General features: G+C 44.1%; 1 protein-coding gene across 3 annotated transcripts in view; it reads right to left on the bottom strand.

Moving 5' to 3' along the window:
• Positions 1 to 19,933, bottom strand: part of LOC115103022 (very long chain fatty acid elongase 1-like) — a 28,673-nt gene extending 8,740 nt beyond the window's left edge. The window contains exons 1-2 of one of the 3 annotated variants that reach the window (XM_029623586.2): positions 19,708 to 19,933; positions 19,034 to 19,096 (exon numbers count right to left, since the gene is read on the bottom strand). The gene's annotated coding sequence lies outside the window, so the exon portion shown is untranslated. The other 2 variants (XM_029623583.2, XM_029623584.2) reach the window with 2 other exon arrangements.
• Between the last annotated feature and the right edge of the window lie 871 nt (positions 19,934 to 20,804).

Below are 20,804 nucleotides of genomic sequence, written 5' to 3'. Positions count from 1 at the left end.
AAGAGGACACTGTCTGCAGTGTGGGAGATATGGGGGAGGAACTGTGTTGGTCTTGACCCCAAGCAGCAGGAACGGTTGTGGCAGTTGCTGTTTGAATTCAGAGACAGCTTTGTGCTGAGTGAGGAAAAGGTGGGTCAGACTCATCTGGTGCAGCATGGAGATCAACACAGGTGATGCTCGACCCATCAAGATCCGTCCCTGCCGTATCCCGCTGGCACGCCGGGAGGCGGCAGACACGGCTGTGTTGGAGATGCAGCGGGCAGACTTCATCGAGCCCTCAGACAGCCCCTGGGCGGCGCCAGTCATCATGGTCCCTAAGAAGGGGGTCAACCTGGTTCTCCTCACTAGACCTCCGCAGTGGCTACTGGCAGGAGGCCCTCTCCCCAGAGGCCAGAGCCAAAACGGCATTCTCCACTAACAGAGGACACTGGCAGTTCAAGGTCCAGTGCGTCGGCCTGTGCAACGCCCCAGTTACTTTTGAGCGTTTGATGGACAGGGTGCTGGATGGCATCCCCCGACAGCAGTGGCTGGTATACCTCGATGACATCCTGGCCCATGGCAGCGCCTTCCAGTCAGCCCTGGTGGCGCTACGGTGTGTGCTGGAGCAAGTGGCTGCCGCAGGTCTGAAGCTCCACCCTGAGAAGTGCCACTTCATGAGGAGAGAGGTGTACTCTGGCCACCGAGTGGGGTAGGAGGGGATCAGCACCATGGAGGACAAGGTGGGGGCTGTCCAAGACTGGCCCACCCCCACCGACCAGTGTCAGCTGAAGAGCTTCCTGGGCCTGGCCTCGTACTACAGGAGGTTTGTACGGGTCTTCTCAAGTGTCGCTGCTTGGGAGAGGAGAGGTGGTGGTCCCAAAAGCATTGCAGGAGGCTGTGCTCCAGAGTACTCATGGGGGGGTGGGGACTAGACGTTGACCGATTAATCGGAATGGCTGATTAATTAGGGCCGATTTCAAGTTTTCATAACAATCGGAAATCTGTATTTTTGGACACCGATTTGGCCAATATATATTTTTTTACACCTTTATTTCATCTTTATTTAACTAGGCAAGTCAGTTATTAAGAACACATTCTTATTTTCAATGACTGCCTAGGAACGGTGGGTTAACTGCCTTGTTCAGGGGCAGAACGACAGATTTTCACCTTGTCAGCTCGGGGATCCAATCTTGCAACCTTACAGTTAACTAGTCCAACGCTATAACCACTTGCCTCTCATTGCACTCCACAAGGAGACTGCCTGTTTTGCGAATGCAGTAAGCCAAGGTAAGTTGCTAGCTAGCATTAAACGTATCTTATAAAAAACAATCATAATCATAAGTTAAACTAGTAATATCATCAACCATGTGTAGTTATCTAGCATGTCCTGCGTTGCATATAATCTGACTGAGCATACAAGTATCTGACAGAGGTGGTAGGCAGCAGCAGGCTCGTAAGCATTCATTCAAACAGCACTTTCGTGCGTTTTGCCAGCAGCTCTTTGTTGTGCATCAAGCATTGAGCTGTTTATGACTTCAAGCCTATCAACTCCCGAGATGAGGCAGGTGTAACCGAAGTGAAATGGCTAGCTAGTTAGCGGGGTGCGCGCTAATAGCGTTTCAAAAGTCACTCGCTCTGAGACTTGGAGTGGTTGTTCCCCTTGCTCTGCATGGGTAACGCTGCGTCGAGGGTGGCTGTTGTCGTTGTGTTCCTGGTTCGAGCCCAGGGAGGAGCGAGGAGAGGGACGAAAGCTGTACTGTTACACTGGCAATACTAAAGTGCCGATAAGAACATCCAATAGTCAAAGGTATATGAAATACAAGTGGTAGAGAGAGAAATAGTCCTATAATAAGTACAACCTAAAACGTCTTACCTGGGAATATTGAAGACTCATGTTAAAAGGAACCACCAGCTTTCATATATTCTCATGTTCTGAGCAAAGAACACAACAAGCAAAAAACGTTAGCTTTCTTACATGGCACATATTGCACTTTTACTTTCTTCTCCAACACTTTGTTTTTGCATTATTTAAACAAAATGGAACATGTTTCATTATTTATTTGAGGCTAAATTGATTTTATTGATGTATTAAGTTAAAATAAGTGTTCATTCAGTATTGTTGTAATTGTCATTATTACAAGTAAATACAATAAAGTCGGCCGATTAAATCAGTATCGCCTTTTTTGGTCCTCCAATAAATCGGTATCGGCGATGAAAAAAAAATCAGTCGGTCAACCTCTTGTGGGGACTGGACACTTTGCGGTCACAAAAACACTCTGCCACCTCCGTCAGGGCTTTTACTGGGGGCAGCACAAGAGGGATGTGGAGGACGTGCCGCCGCTGTGACAACTGCACAGCGAGAAAGGGCCCCCCAGGCCACTCATGCTCAGCTCCAACAGTTCCCAGTGAGGGCTCCCATGGAGAGGGTGGGAGTGGATGTAGTTGGGCCATTCCCCACCACAGACAGTGGAAACCACTGGGTGCTCACGGCCATGGACTATTTCATAAAAATGGCCCGAGGCCTATTCTGCCTGACCAGGAGGCAGAGACCATTGTCGACGCCCTGACAGCGGGGATGTTCAGCAGGTTTGGAGCTGCGGAGTCCATCCACAGCGACCAAGGCAGATACTTTGAGTCGTGTGTGTTTGCCACCATGTGTGAGAGGCTGGGTATGCACAAGACCCGCACTACTCCTCTCCATCCTCAAAGTGATGGCCTTGTGGAGTCCTTCAACAAAACGCTTGGACAGCAGCTGGCCATAGTCTCTGCCAAACACCAGCGTGACTGGGACAAGCACCTGCCTATGGTCCTGATGGCATGCCGCTCCGCTGTCCAAGACTCCACCTCCTGCACGCCTGCCCTCCTCATGCTTGGGAGAGAGATCTGCGGAGATGGTGTTTTTTGGCCCCTGGATAGCCCTCATGTTCCCCCGGGGCCGGAGTACGCCCGGAGACTCCAGGGCCGCCTGGAAACAGCCCACACCTTCGCCAGAGAGCAGCTGGTGAATGCAGGTGCGAGGCAGAAGAGGAACTATGACATGCACACCCAGGGAAGGCACTTTGTGGCTGGGGAGCTGGAAAAAAGGCAGATGCCCCAAGTTGGACAGTCACTGGGTGGGACCCTGCAGTGTCCTGGAGAGGGTAGGGGAGGTTGTTTACCGGGTGCAGCTTCCTCCCAGGGGGAGAAAGGTGGCACTGCACCGGGACAGATTAGCCCCGTACAGAGGGGCCTCTTCTCCCCAAACCCCAGGGACCCCCACAATTCCCCTCTCTGGCAATGACATTCTCCAGGCACCCAGCCCCAGGTGCCACAGACAAGGCTCCAGACAGCCCACTCCCCCTGTCTCCCTCCCTGTCTCCCTCCCTGTGTCACCACGTGCTGCCACGGACTGTATTCCCCCCGTTCCCGCTTCCTTGTCCCCCATATCCCAGAGGGGCAGCCCCATGCCAAGGATGGAGCCCCCTGTTTCACATCTGGACACTCTGCGACCATCACGGCCACGCAGGCAAAGGAGACCTCCAGGTTGCTTCAGAGACTGTTTGTTCCCTCGGGGACGAGGGACTTTGTGGTGGGGGGGCCTGTGTAGCAACCCACGCAGACAGCTGTGTTTTATGTGTTAAACTATTAGTTGGTTGTGTTGTATGTACCAGTACCCAGTGTTCGCAGGGTCCGACATGCCATCTGCCAATCCTGGGTATGTTCTCATGCCGGGCATCCTGGTGGTTGGCGGACTGGCGTGGAGGGAGGTTGGAGCATTGGAAGTTAAGACCAGGTTTAGCCATTGTTCTTTCGCTTACATCTGGGCTTCACAAGAGAAGGTCACGGTTGGTTTGTGGGGTCTCATTTATTTTGCTTGGGCTACGGCCAAATAGTAGCCTGTGTATAGTTGGGTTAATAAACCGTCAATTCGTAAACTCAAGCCTCTGTCTGGACAATTGTTTCTTTATGATCTAGTCAGAACATTACAGTACCTTCTGGCCAGGGGTCTTTTGTCAAGAGCCCAAATGCTGAAATTTAACGCATTGCTTGCGGTAAGGTTTTGCAAACATAAAACGAACACATCTTTCATATCTGCTAAAAAAAAAATGTTGCTTTCCCACACAGCCATATTTCCATGTTACAGTGCTTATTTACAGGAAACAGACTACCTATGCTAATTAGCCATCTGTGTCTCCAAACACCTGTGTGTAAACAGAAGGACGCCACAAACGTGTTGTCACTGAAAAATACTGTCGATTGCAAGTGTTAAAACAGTGTCCAATAAGTGGATATTTTGCATTTGTGAAATGATTGATGTCATATGAAAGTAGAGGGCTTTACGTTTCTAGAACCGTACCACAATTGAGAATCAATTCACTTAAGTGTTTGGCTGCCATAGCCAATTTGCTTCTAAAAACAGAACATGTCCTTGGACTAAGAAGTAATGTTAGGCTCCTTTAGTCCATTATTGGGCTGAAACCTGGTAAGCTAACACTCAAAACTAAATGTTAGCTTTGCAACATTTACTAGCTATTCAGCTAATGTTCCAGCAAAGCGCTACATATTTTTTACTCGTTGTAGAAAGATAGCAAAAGTAACCTTAGGCTACCGTGGCTGAGAGCCACATGAATTTGCTATTCAGAGTCTGTGGGGATTTGTTTACAAATCATATCTTCATTTCGGCCCATGCAATTTATTTAGTTAGCTTCAGCATTTAGATTTAACCACAGCCATAGAATAGTGGTGCCCTGAAATTTGAGTGGTGTCCGGTCATTCTGAATGGGGAATAATGACTGTTTAGTCTAAATTACACTAGCTACAGTGGCCTGAAAATAAAATTTACTTTGCTAAAGTAGGCAAATAATTAGTAGAAAACAATTTTTCCATCATTATATCGTCAAATGTACTTACGCGAGATTGCAAAGGTCTTAAAAAAATAGATTAGATTAGATTAGATAGCAATGCTAACGTTAGCTAGCTAAAATCCAGTGCTGTAAACTCAATCATAGCTAAAGTTACCTCACCAGGGGATGGTGCTAGAGTACTGAAAACGGGCACCAATAACTTTGACCCCTATTTATGAGCAATTGTATTAGTATAAAATTAAGATGTCCCCATTTTTTTGCATACAATATAGCTCAGCATTGTATTATTTATTTTATAATATTTTCTGCTCATCTTTGTCAAGGGTTCCAATAATTGTGCCTGACAGTAAAAGTTTCTTTTTTTTAACCAGAAGCTAAAGCATTTGCTTATTCCTAATTTTTAGGATGGAAATGGTTGACTTATTCAACATTGTTACGTCACAGCCTTATTCTAAGCTTTATCGTTTTTCCCCCCACCTCAATCTACACACAATACCGGACAATGGCAAAGCAAAAACAAGTTTAGAAATTTTAGCAAATGTATTTAAAAAAAACGGAAAAATCACATTTACATAAGTATTCAGAACCTTTACTCAGTACTTTTTTGAAGCACCTTTGGCAGTGATTACAGCCTCGAGTCTTCTTGGGGATGACACCACAAGCTTGGCACACCTGTATTTGAGAGTTTCTCCCATTCTTCTCTGCAGATCCTCTCAAGCACTGCCAGCTTGGATGGGGAAAGTCACTGCACAGCTGTTTTCAGGTCTCTCTAGAGATGTTCAAATTGGGTTCAAGTCTGGGCCACTCAAGGATATTCAGAGACTTGTCCCGAAGAAACTGCTGAGTTGCCTTGGCTGTGTGCTTTGGGTCATTGTCCTGTTGGAAGGTGAACCGCCACCCCAGTCTGAGGTCCTGAACGCTCTGGAGCAGGTTTTCATCAAGTATTTCCGTACTTTGCTCTGTTCATCTTTCCCTCAATCATGACTAGTCTCCCAGTCCCTGCCGCTGAAAAACATCCCCACAGCATGATGCTGCCACCAGAATGGTTCACCATTGGAGGAAACCAGACAACCACCCCTTACGTGATGCTTGGCATTTAGGCCAGAGTTCAATCTTGGTTTCATCAGACCAGAGAATCTTGTTTCTCATGGTCTGAGGGTCCTTTAGGTGCCTTTTGGAAAACTGTCATTCGAGGGCTGTCATTCGACCTTGACTGAGGAGTGGCTTCCGTCTGGCCACTACCATAAAGGCTTGATTGTGGAGTGCTGCAGAGATGGTTGTCTTTCTTGAGTAAGATCAGTCTGGAGATCTAGGAGTCTTTGGGAAGGATCATAGGATTCTTCAGTGCCTTAGGCATAGCAGCTTTGCTTATCCTTCCTCCCACTCAGAATGCCATCAAAAATTGGATCAAACTTACAGATTGAGCCGCTTCCCTTGGCACATAGTCTTCCTTTGACAACGACTGCAATTTCTTGTTTAAAATGCTGTCTTTGCTCAAATTGAATTATGATATTTTCTGCTTCATCTAAGTCATCTACAGACAGACTTTCTTTTCCAAATGTCAGTTTGAACTTGTCAATTTGTTCCTTCAGTGAGTTTGTTAAACTGATCTGATCCTGGATCCGTTTGTGTTAGAATTGTACTTTTCTGGCTTAACTGTAGAGGTAGTATCTTCAGTTTAAGCAGCCAGGCAACTGTTTTCTTCAAGCTGTTCCATGTTGAATAGTACTCTGTTTGCTGGTTGGACTCCTTTCTTCCACACTTGTACTGTTCACGATGACGTCTTTTCTTACCTCTGGATCATCCGGAGGGATGGAGCCAAGCTCCTCTGGGGCTTTCAACCATAATGTTTCTGCTTTCTCCAGGAATTCTGGTCAGTTGAGCCATCTCTTTGAGTTCAGGAAAGTTTAAACATGTAACCCTCGAGGCATCGTTGACTGGGTTGTGTTTGGAGTTCAAATACCTCCACTGTACTGCTTTCGATAGGGTTGCTGTGATCTGTGACCCATTAGCCACAAAGGTATGTGGTATCATTGTGGATGTATTTTAGCACAGACTGGCCGTCTTTCCAGAAAGTTGAGTCCTCGAGTTCAATCTTGAGCTCCAACCTTAACATCCTGTTCAGTCGCACCACCAATATTGCTGCAGCAAGTTCTAGTCTGGGGATCGTCATCTGCTTGAGTGGAGTCACCCTTGATTTCTCCAGCATGAATGTGATGTGGACCTTTTGCATACTGTTTGTGAACCTAAGGTAACTTGCCGTGCAATAATTTTGTTCACTTGAGTCACTGAAGTGATGCAGCTCTGCGGTCTTGACCAAAGTTCACAGGCATCATGCACCTGTCAATCTGGACATTTGTTCAAGCTCTGAGAGCCATCTCTTCCATGAAATAGAGTGTTTGTCAGGGATGACTTCATCAAAAAAAGAGGGAGAGAGCACAGAGAGAGAACAAAGGACTAACTCCTAAATCCCCAAAATGGGAGAATTAAACAAATTCTACATTTGAGAATGGTCCGTGGACACTTAAGGGACAGTTATGACGAGTGTATTTCATTTGGTGATCTCATGAAGGACAGGAAACACACATAACGGTATGTCTTAAAGTGTACATTTCCCAACTGGCAGATTTACATCTAAATATTGGGAAAATAATGTGATTCAACATGAAACTATTTGTGAAAAGATGTGATAACCTTCTAAATGAGTATGGATTTTCATATAAAGATCAACTAGTCAGTGGCCACGCCCCCGTGAGCCCAGACATCGCATTATAGGCGTCATGGACCGCCCTTTTCTACCGAAACGTATAAAACCCACTCCTGATGAAATTCACACCAGACCACGCAAACCCCGGTGTAAGCGTAGGTTGCAAGTGGTTGAATTTCTGAGACCATAATATGCCGGGTGACGCTGGTGTGTGAAGTGGTTTACACTACAACTCTACCAAAGGACAAGACTATACCACATGGAGCATTGGTTACACGGCTGGAAATGGTTAAACTCAGGCTATCGATCTCTACAGAATAAGAGCAAATCTTAGACATAGAATTACTAGTCTGCTGCTAGAAATGATGTAAACCTAGGACGAGAATACAGACAACTGCCAAAACATTTGTTCTATGAGAACATTTGAATGGTACTCTGAAGTATCCATTCTAACAACCACAAAATACTTTGATCTTCAGGGAAACGCAACCAGAGAGACTGATTAACGCTCCAGCAGACAGACAGGATTCTAACATAGAAGACAACGACATATGGGCGTAAATATAAATTGCAATTTCTTTTCGAATGAGCGGTCATTCATGTAAAGTATTAGCAATTTCTATGAGTGTAGTAATCTTCAGAGTTTGCCGCTTTCTCTCAGTCACACCCCTTTCTTTTGTCTACCAAGCCATCATATCGGTTTTGTCTGCTAGGGACTTTCTTTTGTATCATGTAGCAACCCAATGTATAATATCTGCTGTTTATGTATTTATGTGATTTGATTAGTTAGTAAATAATTAAGCCTATTTGTAGATCGCAGATTCATAATTTATGCTAGGGTTTGTTCAGATAACCAAGAATTTTATGACGTTCAGATGAGACTGATAGAAGGTAATAATAATACATTAATGAGAATGACTAATCGATCAGATATTAAAATAACTTATATTCTGAAAAGTATAGTATACATTTTCCGTGGTTCCCCAACTTCCTAGTTAATTAAGTTTACATAATTAGTTTAATCATGTAATAATAATAACACAGAATTGATTTGATCAAATTAGTCATTAAATGTGAATACTGTTAAGACAACTTGAACCCACCCTGAGAGCACACATCTGAGTTTTTTTGTGAGAGCTATGGCTTGTTCTTCTGTGGCCACTGATTTGCCGTCATCAACACTGAAACAGTCAAGTCCAACTTCTATCACCTCTTCATCGTAATTCTCACAGTTGTCTTTCGCAGGGCTAAGTTTGCGCAACTCTGAGAGGATATAGCACCGAAGAGGTACGAGGTCTGCCATCATGTCAAATGTGCTCTTGCCAAAATCTTAGCAAGACTCCGATAAACGTGTTTGCCAGGTCAGGGCCTTGAAATCAAATTAGTCACATGCACCGAATACAACAGTGAAATGCTTACTTACGGGCCCCTTACCAACAATGCAGTTAAAAAAAAATATGGATAAGAAAAAAGATAAAAGTAATTAAAGATAAGCAGTGAAATAAGAATAGCGAGACTATATACAGAGTCAATGTGCGGGGGCACCGGATAGGTGAGGTAGTATGTACATGTAGGTAGAGTTATTAAAGTGACTATGCATAGATGACAATAAAGAGTAGCAGTGGTGTAAAGAGTTGGTGGGGGGGGGGGGGGGGGGGGGCACTGCAAATAGTCTGGGCAGCCATTTGACTAGCTGTTCAGAAGTCTTATGGCTTGGGGTAGAAGCCTCTTGGACCTAGGCTTGGTGCTTTGGTACCGCTTGCTGTACGGTAGCAGAGAGAACAGTATATGAATAGAGTGGCTGGAGTCTGACTATTTCTAGGGCCTTCCTCTGACACCGCCTGGTATAGAGGTCCTGTATGGCAGGAAGCTTGGCCCCAGTGATGTACTGGGCCGTTTGCGCCGCCCTCTGTAGTGCCTTGCGGTCGGAGGCTGAGCAGTTGCCATTCAACCAGTCAGGATGTTCTCGATGCTGCAGCTGTAGAATGTTTTGAGGATCTGAGGACCCATGCCAAATCTTTTCAGTCTCCTGAAGGGGAATAGGTTTTGTTGTGCCCGCTTCACGACAGTCTTGGTGTGCTTGGACCATGTTAGTTTGTTGGTGATGTGGACACCAAGGAACTTGAAGCTCTCAACCTGCTCCACCGCAGCCCTGTCAATGAGAATAGGGGCGTGCTTGGTCCACTTTTTTCAGTAGTCCAAAGATCTCCTTTGCCTTGATCACATTGAGGGAGAGGTTGTTGTCCTGGCACCACATGGCCAGGTATCTAACCTCCTCCCTATAGACTGTCTCGCTGTCGGTGATCAGGCCTACCATTGTGTCAACTGCAAATTTAAATAGTGGTGTTGGAGTCGTGCCTGACCGTGCAGTCATGAGTGAACAGAGAGTACAGGAGGGGAGAGAGCACGCACCCCTGAGGGGCCCCTGTGTTGAGGATCAGTGTGGTGGATGTGTTGTTACCTACCATAACCACCTGGGTGCGGCCCGTCAGGAAGTCCAGGATCCAGTTGCAGAGGGAAATGTTTAGTGCCAGGGTCCTTAGCCTATTGAGTCAGCCACGACTCAGTTTTTAAATGTCCCGTTGGTAGGATACAGTGGGGCAAAAAAGTATTTAGTCAGCCACCAATTGTGCAAGTTCCCACTTAAAAAGATGAGAGGCCTGTAATTTTCATCACAGGTACACTTCAACTATGACAGACAAAATTAGGAGAAAAAAAACCAGAAAATCACATTGTAGGATTTTTAATGAATTTATTTGCAAATTATGGTGGAAAATAAGTATTTGGTCACCTACAAACAAGCAAGATTTCTGGCTCTCACAGACCTGTAACTTCTTCTTTAAGAGGCTCCTCTGTCCTACACTCGTTACCTGTATTAATGGCACCTGTTTGAACTTGTTATCAGTATAAAAGACACCTGTCCACAACCTCAAACAGTCACACTCCAAACTCCAATATGGCCAAGACCAAAGAGCTGTCAAAGGACACCAGAAACAAAATTTTAGACCTGCACCAGGCTGGGAAGACTGAATCTGCAATAGGTAAGCAGCTTGGTAAACGACTACCGCCCCGTAGCACTCACTTCCATCATCATGAAGTGCTTTGAGAGACTAGTCAAGGACCATATCACCTCCACCCTACCTGACACCCTAGACCCACTCCAATTTGCTTACCGCCCAAATAGGTCCACAGACGATGCAATCTCAACCACACTGCACACTGCCCTAACCCATCTGGACAAGAGGAATACCTACGTGAGAATGCTGTTCATCGACTACAGCTCGGCATTCAACACCATAGTACCCTCCAAGCTCGTCATCAAGCTCGAGACCCTGGGTCTCGACCCCGCCCTGTGCAACTGGGTACTGGACTTCCTGACGGGCCGCCCCCAGGTGGTGAGGGTAGGCAACAACATCTCCACCCCGCTGATCCTCAACACTGGGGCCCCACAAGGGTGCGTTCTGAGCCCTCTCCTGTACTCCCTGTTCACCCACGACTGCGTGGCCACGCACGCCTCCAACTCAATCATCAAGTTTGCGGACGACACAACAGTGGTAGGCTTGATTACCAACAACGACGAGACGGCCTACAGGGAGGAGGTGAGGGCCCTCGGAGTGTGGTGTCAGGAAAATAACCTCACACTCAACGTCAACAAAACTAAGGAGATGATTGTGGACTTCAGGAAACAGCAGAGGGAACACCCCCCTATCCACATCGATGGAACAGTAGTGGAGAGGGTAGCAAGTTTTAAGTTCCTCGGCATACACATCACAGACAAACTGAATTGGTCCACTCACACAGACAGCATCGTAAAGAAGGCGCAGCAGCGCCTCTTCAACCTCAGGAGGCTGAAGAAATTTGGATTGTCACCAAAAGCACTCAAACTTCTACAGATGCACAATCGAGAGCATCCTGGCGGGCTGTATCACCGCCTGGTACGGCAACTGCTCCGCCCACAACCGTAAGGCTCTCCAGAGGGTAGTGAGGTCTGCACAACGCATCACCGGGGGCAAACTACCTGCCCTCCAGGACACCTACACCACCCGATGTTACAGGAAGGCCATAAAGATCATCAAGGACAACCACCCGAGCCACTGCCTGTTCACCCCGCAATCATCCAGAAGGCGAGGTCAGTACAGGTGCATCAAAGCTGGGACCTAGAGACTGAAAAACAGCTTCTATCTCAAGGCCATCAGACTGTTAAACAGCCACCACTAACATTGAGTGGCTGCTGCCAACACACTGACACTGACCCAACTCCAGCCACTTTAATAATGGGAATTGATGGGAAATGTAAATATATCACTAGCCACTTTAAACAATGCTACCTTATATAATGTTACTTACCCTACATTATTCATCTCATATGCATACGTATATACTGTACTCTATATCATCGACTGCATCCTTATGTAATACATGTATCACTAGCCACTAACTATGCCACTTTGTTTACATACTCATCTCATATGTATATACTGTATCTTGCCTATGCTGCTCTGTACCATCACTCATTCATATATCCTTATGTACATATTCTTTATCCCCTTACACTGTGTATAAGACAGTAGTTTTGGAATTGTTAGTTAGATTACTTGTTGGTTATTACTGCATTGTCGGAACTAGAAGCACAAGCATTTCGCTACACTCGCATTAACATCTGCTAACCATGTGTATGTGACAAATAAAATGTGATTTGATTTGGTTTGAAGAAATCAACTGTGGGAGCAATTATTAGGAAATGGAAGACATACAAGACCACTGATAATCTCCCTCGATCTGGGGCTCCACGCAAGATCTCACCCCGTGGGGTCAAAATTATCAAAAGAACGGTGAACAACACGGGGGGACCTAGTGAATGACCTGCAGAGAGCTGGGACCAAAGTAACAAAGCCTACCATCAGTAACACACTACACCGCCAGGGACTCAAGTCCTGCAGTGCCAGACGTGTCCCCCTGCTTAAGCTAGTACATGTCCAGGCCCGTCTGAAGTTTGCTAGAGAGCATTTGGATGATCCAGAAGAAGATTGGGAAAATGTCATATGGTCAGATGAAACCAAAATATAACTTTTTGGTAAAAACTCAACTCGTCGTGTTTGGAGGACAAAGAATGCTGAGTTGCATCCAAAGAACACCATACCTACTGTGAAGCATGGGGGTGGAAACATCATGCTTTGGGACTGTTTTTCTGCAAAGGGACCAGGACGACTGATCCGTGTAAAGGATAGAATGGGGCCATGTATCGTGAGTGAAAACCTCCTTCCATCAGCAAGGGCATTGAAGATGAAACGTGGCTGGGTCTTTCAGCATGACAATGATCCCAAACACACCGCCCGGGCAACGAAGGAGTGGCTTCGTGAGAAGCATTTCAAGGTCCTGGAGTGGCCTAGCCAGTCTCCAGATCTCAACCCCATAGAAAATCCTTTGGAGGGAGTTGAAAGTCCGTGTTGCCCAGCAACAGCCCCAAAACACCACTGCTCTAGAGGAGATCTGCATGGAGGAATGGGCCAAAATACCAGCAACAGTGTGTGAAAACCTTGTGAAGACTTACAGAAAACGTTTGACCTCTGTCATTGCGAACAAAGGGTATATAACAAAGTATTGAGATAAACTTTTGTTATTGACCAAATACTTATTTTCCACTATAAATTTGCAAATAAACTCATTAAAAATCCTACAATGTAATATTCTCTATTTTTTTCCCTCATTTTGTCTGTCATAGTTGAAGTGTACCTATGATGAAAATTACAGGCCTCATCTTTTTATGTGGGAGAACTTGTACAATTGGTGGCTGACTAAATACTTTTTTGCCCCACTGTACATGAGGCTCTGTACTTTCAGTCTTTTATACAATGTCTAAAATCACCTCTAACAATCCCTGTTAGTGAGCATTTTTCCTTTACCAAGATAATCCATCCACCTTACAGGGTGTGGCATATCAGGAAGCTGATTAAACAGCATGATCATTATGCAGGTGCACCTTGTGCTGGGGACAATAAAAGGACACTAAAATCTGCAGTTGTCACAACACAATGCCACAGATGTCTCAAGTTGAGGGGGTGTGCAATTGGCATGCTGACTGCAGGAACGTACACCAGAGCTGTTGCCAGATAATTTAATGTTGCTTTCTCTACCATAAGCCACCTACAAAGTTGATTTTGAGAATATGGCAGTATGTCCAACCGCAGAGCACACTGTATGGAATCATGTGGGCGAGCGGTTTGCTGATGTCAACGTTGTGAACAGCGTGCCCCATGGTGGCAATGGGGTTATGTTATGGGCAGGCATAAGCTACAGACAAACACAATTGCATTTTATATATGGCAATTTGAATGCACAGAAATACCTTGAGATCCCGAAGCCCATTTTGAGGCCAATTTTTTTTTAAAGGTACCTGTAACCAACAGATGCATATCTGGCGCAGCGGTCGAATGCATTGCATCTCAGTGCTAGAGGCGTCACTACAGACCCTGGTTCGATTCCAGGCTGTATCACAACCGGCCGTGATTGGGAGTCCCATAGGGCGGCGCACAATTGTCCCAGCATCGTACAATTGGCCCAGCATCGTCCGGGTTAGGGTTCGGCCGTCCTTGTAAATAAGAATGTGTTAACTGACTTGCCTAGTTAAATAAAGGTTAATTCAATTAAAAATATGTATGCCCAGTCATGTGAAATCCATAGATTAGGGCCTAATGAATTTATTTAAAATTGACTGATTTCCTCAAATTAACTAACTCAGTAAAATCAATGAAATTTTTGTATGTTGCGTTAATATTTTTGCTTAGTGTGTGTGATATATTTATATAACACACACACACTCAAAAGTTTGGACACACCTACTCATTCAAGGGTTTGTCTTTATTTAAAGCCTTATTCTAAAATTGATTAAATTGTTATTTTCTCCATCAATCTACACACAACACCCTATAATGACAAAGCAAAAACAGGTTTATAGAAATGTTTGCTAATTTATTACAAATAAAAAAAACTGAAATAGATTTATAGAAGTAAATTGCTATGAGACTTGAAATTGAGCTCAGGTGCATCCTGTTTCCATTGATCATCCTTAGAGTCCACCTGTGGTAAATTCAATTGATTGGACATGATTTGGAAAGGCACACATGTCTATAAAAAATGTCTCACAGTTGACAGTGCATGTCAGAGCAAAAACCAAGCCATGAGATCGAAGGAATTGTCCGTAGAGCCCCGAGACAGGATTGTGTCAAGGCACAGATCTGGGGAAGGGTACCACAATATCTTCGCAGCATTGAAGGTCACCAAGAACACAGTGGCCTCCATCATTCTTAAATGGAAGAGGTTTTGAACCACCAAGACTCTTCCTACAACTGGCCAAACTGAGCAATCGGGGGAGAAAGGCCTTGGTCAGGGAGGTGACCAAGAACCCAATGGTCACTAACAGAGCTCCAGAGTTCCTCTGTGGAGAGGGGAGAATCTTCCAGAAGGACAACCATCTCTTCAGCACTCCACCAATCAGGCCTTTATGGTAGAGTGGCTAGACGGAAGCCACTCCTCAGTAAAAAGCACATGACAGCCCACTTGGAGTTTGGCAAAAGGCACCTAAAGGACTCAGACCACAGGAAACAAGACACTGGTCTGATGAAACCAAAATGGACCTCTTTGGCCTGAATGCCAAGCGTCACGTCTGGAGGAGACCTGGCACCGTCCCTATGATGAAGCATGGTGGCAGCATCATGCTGTGGGAATGTTTTTCAGTGGCAGAGACGGAGACTAGTCAGGATCGAGGGAAAGATGAACGGATCAAAGTACAGTGAGATCCTTGATGAAAACCTGCTCCAGAGCACTCAGGACTTCAGACTGGGGAGAAGGTTCACCTTCCAACAGGACAGCAACCCTAAGCACAGTCAAGACAATGCAGGAGTGGCTTTGGGACAAGACTCTGAATGTCCTTAAGTGGCCCAGCCAGAGCCCGGACTTGAACCCAATCGAACATCACTGGAGACACCTGAAAATTGCTGTGCTGCTCCCCATCCAACCTGACAGAGCTTGAGGATCTGCAGAGAAGAATGGGAGAAACTCCCGAAACACAGGTGTGCCAAGCTTGTAGCGTCATACGCAAGACAAAGTACTGAGTAAAGGGTCTGCATACTTATGTAAATGTAATATCAGTTTAATTCATACATTTGTTAACATTTCTAAAAACATGTTTCCTTTATGGGGAATTGTATGTAGATTGAGGGGGGTGAACTATAATTCATTTTAGAATAAGGCTGTAAAGTAACAATGTGGAACAAGTCAAGGGGTCTGAATACTTTCTGAATGCACTGTTTATACACTGACACTACAAATAATCTAACAAAACAGCAAATTAGATCACCTAAATGAAAATGAGTGGTTTGCTGGGTGAAAAGCTTGAGTCTTGTAAGAGCTGAACTCTCCAACCTCTGCCCTGCCTTAGCCTACAAAATAGTTTGAGTAATTACGTTTGAGAAGTAAATCCCATTATTCAAGTCTGAACATTCCACGAGGGGAATGACAAATTGTAAAATGGTTGTCAGTGTAACAGAAGCAAATACAAAAGCTCTCCCATCAGATTGGCCATTAAGTCACCCATTTCTCATTGTTGTGAAATTAGGCAACAAGACTGACCGTCTGGACCTTGTGACTAGGCAGAAAAATGGTTAGCTCCTCAGTCACTGGTTTATACCCACACAACAGAAGTGTGTGATGAGACAAAGACATACAGAGCAATATTAAATGTTACTCACATGAGTATGTTTTTTTGTATCTACGGGTTATTGTCCAGCTTCATTGCTAACGAATGGACAATGTCCACTGGCTGGTTTGGTCCTACAAAACCAAAGTCCCCCGATGGGAGAGCATAATATACAAGGAAATTCTCAAAGCTGCTAATGTGAACCTTCACCATCTTGTACCTAGCCGGTGGGGATTCCAGTTGGGTGCGCCCACCCAGGCAGTGGCAGTGCTGGCAACACTAGCTGCAGTAACCCATGGGGAGGGGGTCACACTCAGCCATTCAGAGGGGGCATATTATTGTGGCCCTGGTGGCACAAAATCATCAAATGTCTGACTGCACAGAGATGCTTGGGATATATGGTCAAATTGGGGGACCGCGTGTGGGTGTTTCAGGGGAAAGGGGTATATCTGATATCCATCACCTAGGCAAAAATGGGGAGATTTGATTAACCATTGTCAAATGTCCCCATTTTTGTCAATTTTTTGCATGCCTTCTCATACAGCTGCAACTGTATATGCATTTGTAAATCAAGGTCTTTCTTGAGTTGGGCTCTGAGATGGAACAACTTTTGAGCATCTGAGTGTATGGTTGTTTGTTGAGGAAAGGTGTTGAGTGTGTATGCATCCCACAACTTTTGCTTGAGAGTAAAGATGTTAGGGACAATATTGGATGAATCACAATTGTTTGGTGAAAAAGTCATTTTTGTGATGGCAATACTGGTAAGAGGTAACAATCCTACCTATATTTGTACCTACATTACAAATATTAATTGTTAATTAAAAAGCAGGATTTTTTAAATGTATAATTCTTTTTAAATAGCTGTATATAAATACACACCGTTCTCTCAGTGGCCATGGGATCTGGGGGGGGTATGGTGGGAGATTATAATATGGTTTTAAAGACGTCTACGGACCGTAAAGGAAATCACACTACAAACTATCACCCTCATGCAGTTAAGGAAATCATGAATGTCATGGACATATTGGATTTAGTGTATATATGGAGGCTTAAAATACCCTGACCAAGTGAGATATACACCGTGGAGGCTAAATCAAGCTAGTCGTCTCAAGTCATCTTGACAAAGTAATCATTCTCTCTGGCATCAAAAGTTTTTTTTTTTTTTTTTTTAAGTGTCGATGGGGACAGAATACGGTCGGACCATCACATAATTGGCATACAGTGCCTTGCAAAAGTATTCACCCCCCTTGGCATTTTTCCTATTTTGTTGCATTACAACCTGTAATTTAAATAGATTTTTATTTGGATTTCATGTAATGGACATACACAAAATAGTCCAAATTGGTGAAGTGAAACCAAAAAAAAAACTTGTTTAAAAAAATTTGTACGGAAAAGTGGTGCGTGCATATGTATTCACCCCCTTTGCTATGAAGCCCCTAAATAACATCTGGTGCAACCAATTACCTTCAGAAGTCACATAATTAGTTAAATAAAGTCCACCTGTGTGCAATCTAAGTGTCACATGATCCATCACATGATCTCAGTATATATACACACACCTGTTCTGAAAGGTCCCAGAGTCTGCAACACCACTAAGCAAGGGGCACCACCAAGCAAGTGGCACCATGTAGACCAAGGAGCTCTCCAAACAAAGTTGTGGAGAAGTACAGATCAAGGTTGGGTTATAAAAAAAATATCCAAAACTTTGAACATCCCACAGAGCACGATTAAATACATTATTTTAAAAAATTGAAAGAATATGGCACCACAATAAACCTGCCAAGAGAGGGCCGCCAACCAAAACTCCCAGACCAGGCAAGGAGGGCATTAATCAGAGAGGCAACAAAGAGACCAAAGATAACCCCGAAGGAGCTGCAAAGCTCCACACCGGAGATTGGAGTACCTGTCCATGAGACCACTAAGCTGTACACTCCACAGAGCTGGGCTTTACGGAAGAGTGGACAAAAAAAGACATTGCTTAAAGATAAAAATAAGCAAACATATTTGGTGTTCGCCAAAAGGTATGTGGGAGACTCCCCAAACATATGGAAGAAGGTATTCTGGTCACATGACAAAAAAAAAACACTGTCTGGCACAAACCCAACCCCTCTCATCACCCCGAGAACCACATCCCCACAGTGAAGCATCATGCTGTGGGTATGTTTTTCCATCGGCAGGGACCGGGAAACTGGTCAGAATTGAAGGAATGATGGATGGCTCTAAATACAGGTTAATTCTTGAGGGAAACATGTCTTCCAGAGATTTAAGGAAAGAACATAGTTTGTCAAGGTAAAACTGCTACACTATCTCAGAGTTTCTGTTGGTTGTAGTTTCATTTCTACGAGAGTCAATATAACATTGAATTTAGGCCTAGATTACTGTGAAATTTCTACTTGGTAATGTGTTCATGTCATGCATGTGCAGAATTTCCTTTGTTCCATAGGGGGAATTCCATGATGATAGAATTACTATGAGACTCAGATTTTTCACATTGAACTCTATGCTAAACAAAACCCATTGATTTCTAAATTTAACAAACCATACAACTCTATGCACAAGGGCTACTTTTAACAAATTACACAGAACATCTTACAAAAACATTTCATTGAAGAACGGTGCCGATGCAAAGTCGGTACTTTGTATCTGCACTGTACTTTAATTATTTTGGGGGTAAAATTTTCTGTGGAAATTGTTAGAAGTTGTTATTGTGAATATAGTTGTATCGTTTGTTAAAACTTTGAAATCAATGGATTTTGTTTGGCATACAGTTTAATGTGAAAAATCTGAATCTCGGCGTAATTCCGTTACCCTGAAGTTGTCCATAGGCTACTGCTCGGTATCGTGTACCAGCGCCACAACATATTCAGGGACCTAAAAGGAAAATACAAGACAAGACTAAAAATGTAGGTCTCTCTACGATACAGGTCAATAGAATAGCATTTTTGTTTGACAAATCTGCCTTGTTAAACTTGATCTGGTGGTCATGTTTGACTTATTTTAGACAAATGGCATAGGCATTTCCTTCTCTTTGCTGATAGTCATGCATGGAAGAAGAAAAATATATTGAGGGACTAGGAAGATTCTAGCCTACATGATTGAGGACTGAACTTGCGATAGGCCTAGATTTACTTAAACCTCATTGTAGTTTTTCCACATTGGGATTTGACTTTACTAAGTCACACACTTATCTTTTGTGATAGGGCAAAACCACTTTCTGCATTTCACAGCCTGGGCGATATTGCAATTCTAAGGATGCACATAAGATAATGACGTTTGCATTACAAAACCATTACAATAGCTAACGTTACTGGTGAAAGCGTAGCTTTAGCGTCAGCACATCCAACCTTAATATTAACCTTCTTTATAAAGATAAACACCTTAGACCAAATACCTTGAAGTAGTTAAAGGTCGTTTCAAATGATACATGTGTGTGCAAGGTACACCACAGCTTTTCCCCCGCATGCATGCATGCACTCACTTACCTGAGGTTTTGTAGGCTGTGTATGTGAACTCGCTGCAGGGTTGCGGTGCAGAAGCCCTGGACAAGCCCCATTAATTGGCCCGCAGTGAACTTTTCCAATTATTTCTTGGTAATTGTATAAGTTTTTTTCGCTACTGAAACACTTGAGCTGTCACAGCGCGTTTAGGTCAAACCGAAGGGTGTGTAGCCTACACAGCACAATCCCTCCTCTGACCAGAAGGTTATGCTGTTTACCACGTGTTGCTCCCTTCATATGCCTTCCATTTTTAGCAAAAGTGTGCCAGATTAGAGGATTATATAAGGTTATCATGGAATTGTAATTGAAGTAACATTTAAATAATCAAGATGTAATGTTTGATATAGGTGTTAAATACTATACGTTTGGTTAATGATGCTTGTACAAATGTCCCAGAATCTCCTCAGCCAATTTATAGCCAATCACCAGGGAGAACAGAGGAAAATGTCCAAGGTTTTGCATGTCATCAGTCTTGGGTTGATCTGCTTTCAGGTTGAGGGAACTGATTATTGACAGTGACTTGGCCGAAACCCACGCCAGTCATCTCTGTTGTCCATTACCTGCTACAGAGACAGGCCTAGATGACCATTCACTGAGACAACATTTCCACAACGTTAATTTGATGTAGCTCCTTATCCTCCCACTGCACGTCTCTAATGAACCTCTAAATTGTTGCTCTGACCATGTTGATGTATTTTATTCCCCACCCTATATATATATATTCATGTATGTTTCACGCGTTCCTTCATTTATTTCACACAATCCTAATGCCTTTGTATTATACAAGGGAACACAAATGTTTCTTCAATAGTGTGAAACTCTTTTTTCTCTCTCTCTCTCTCACTCACTCACTCACTCACTCACTCACTCACTCACTCACTCACTCACTCACTCACTCACACACGCACACAGTTGTTTTTTAAAAATGTTTAATGACCCTGTCACATTGTTACAAAGTAATATACTGTCTGGGAAGCAAACATGTCTTTCAAGCACCAGGATATTACCACAAGGCATTAATATTAGATGTTACGATTAAAGGGAAAAAAAGGGAAAATTATGCAGCTTGAACAGGAAATGTG

This window comes from Oncorhynchus nerka, linkage group LG20, assembly GCF_034236695.1.
Source record: "Oncorhynchus nerka isolate Pitt River linkage group LG20, Oner_Uvic_2.0, whole genome shotgun sequence".
Classification (NCBI taxonomy): domain Eukaryota; kingdom Metazoa; phylum Chordata; class Actinopteri; order Salmoniformes; family Salmonidae; genus Oncorhynchus; species Oncorhynchus nerka.
Note: the sequence above shows the minus strand (reverse complement) of the source record. Positions and strands in the feature narration are given on the sequence as shown.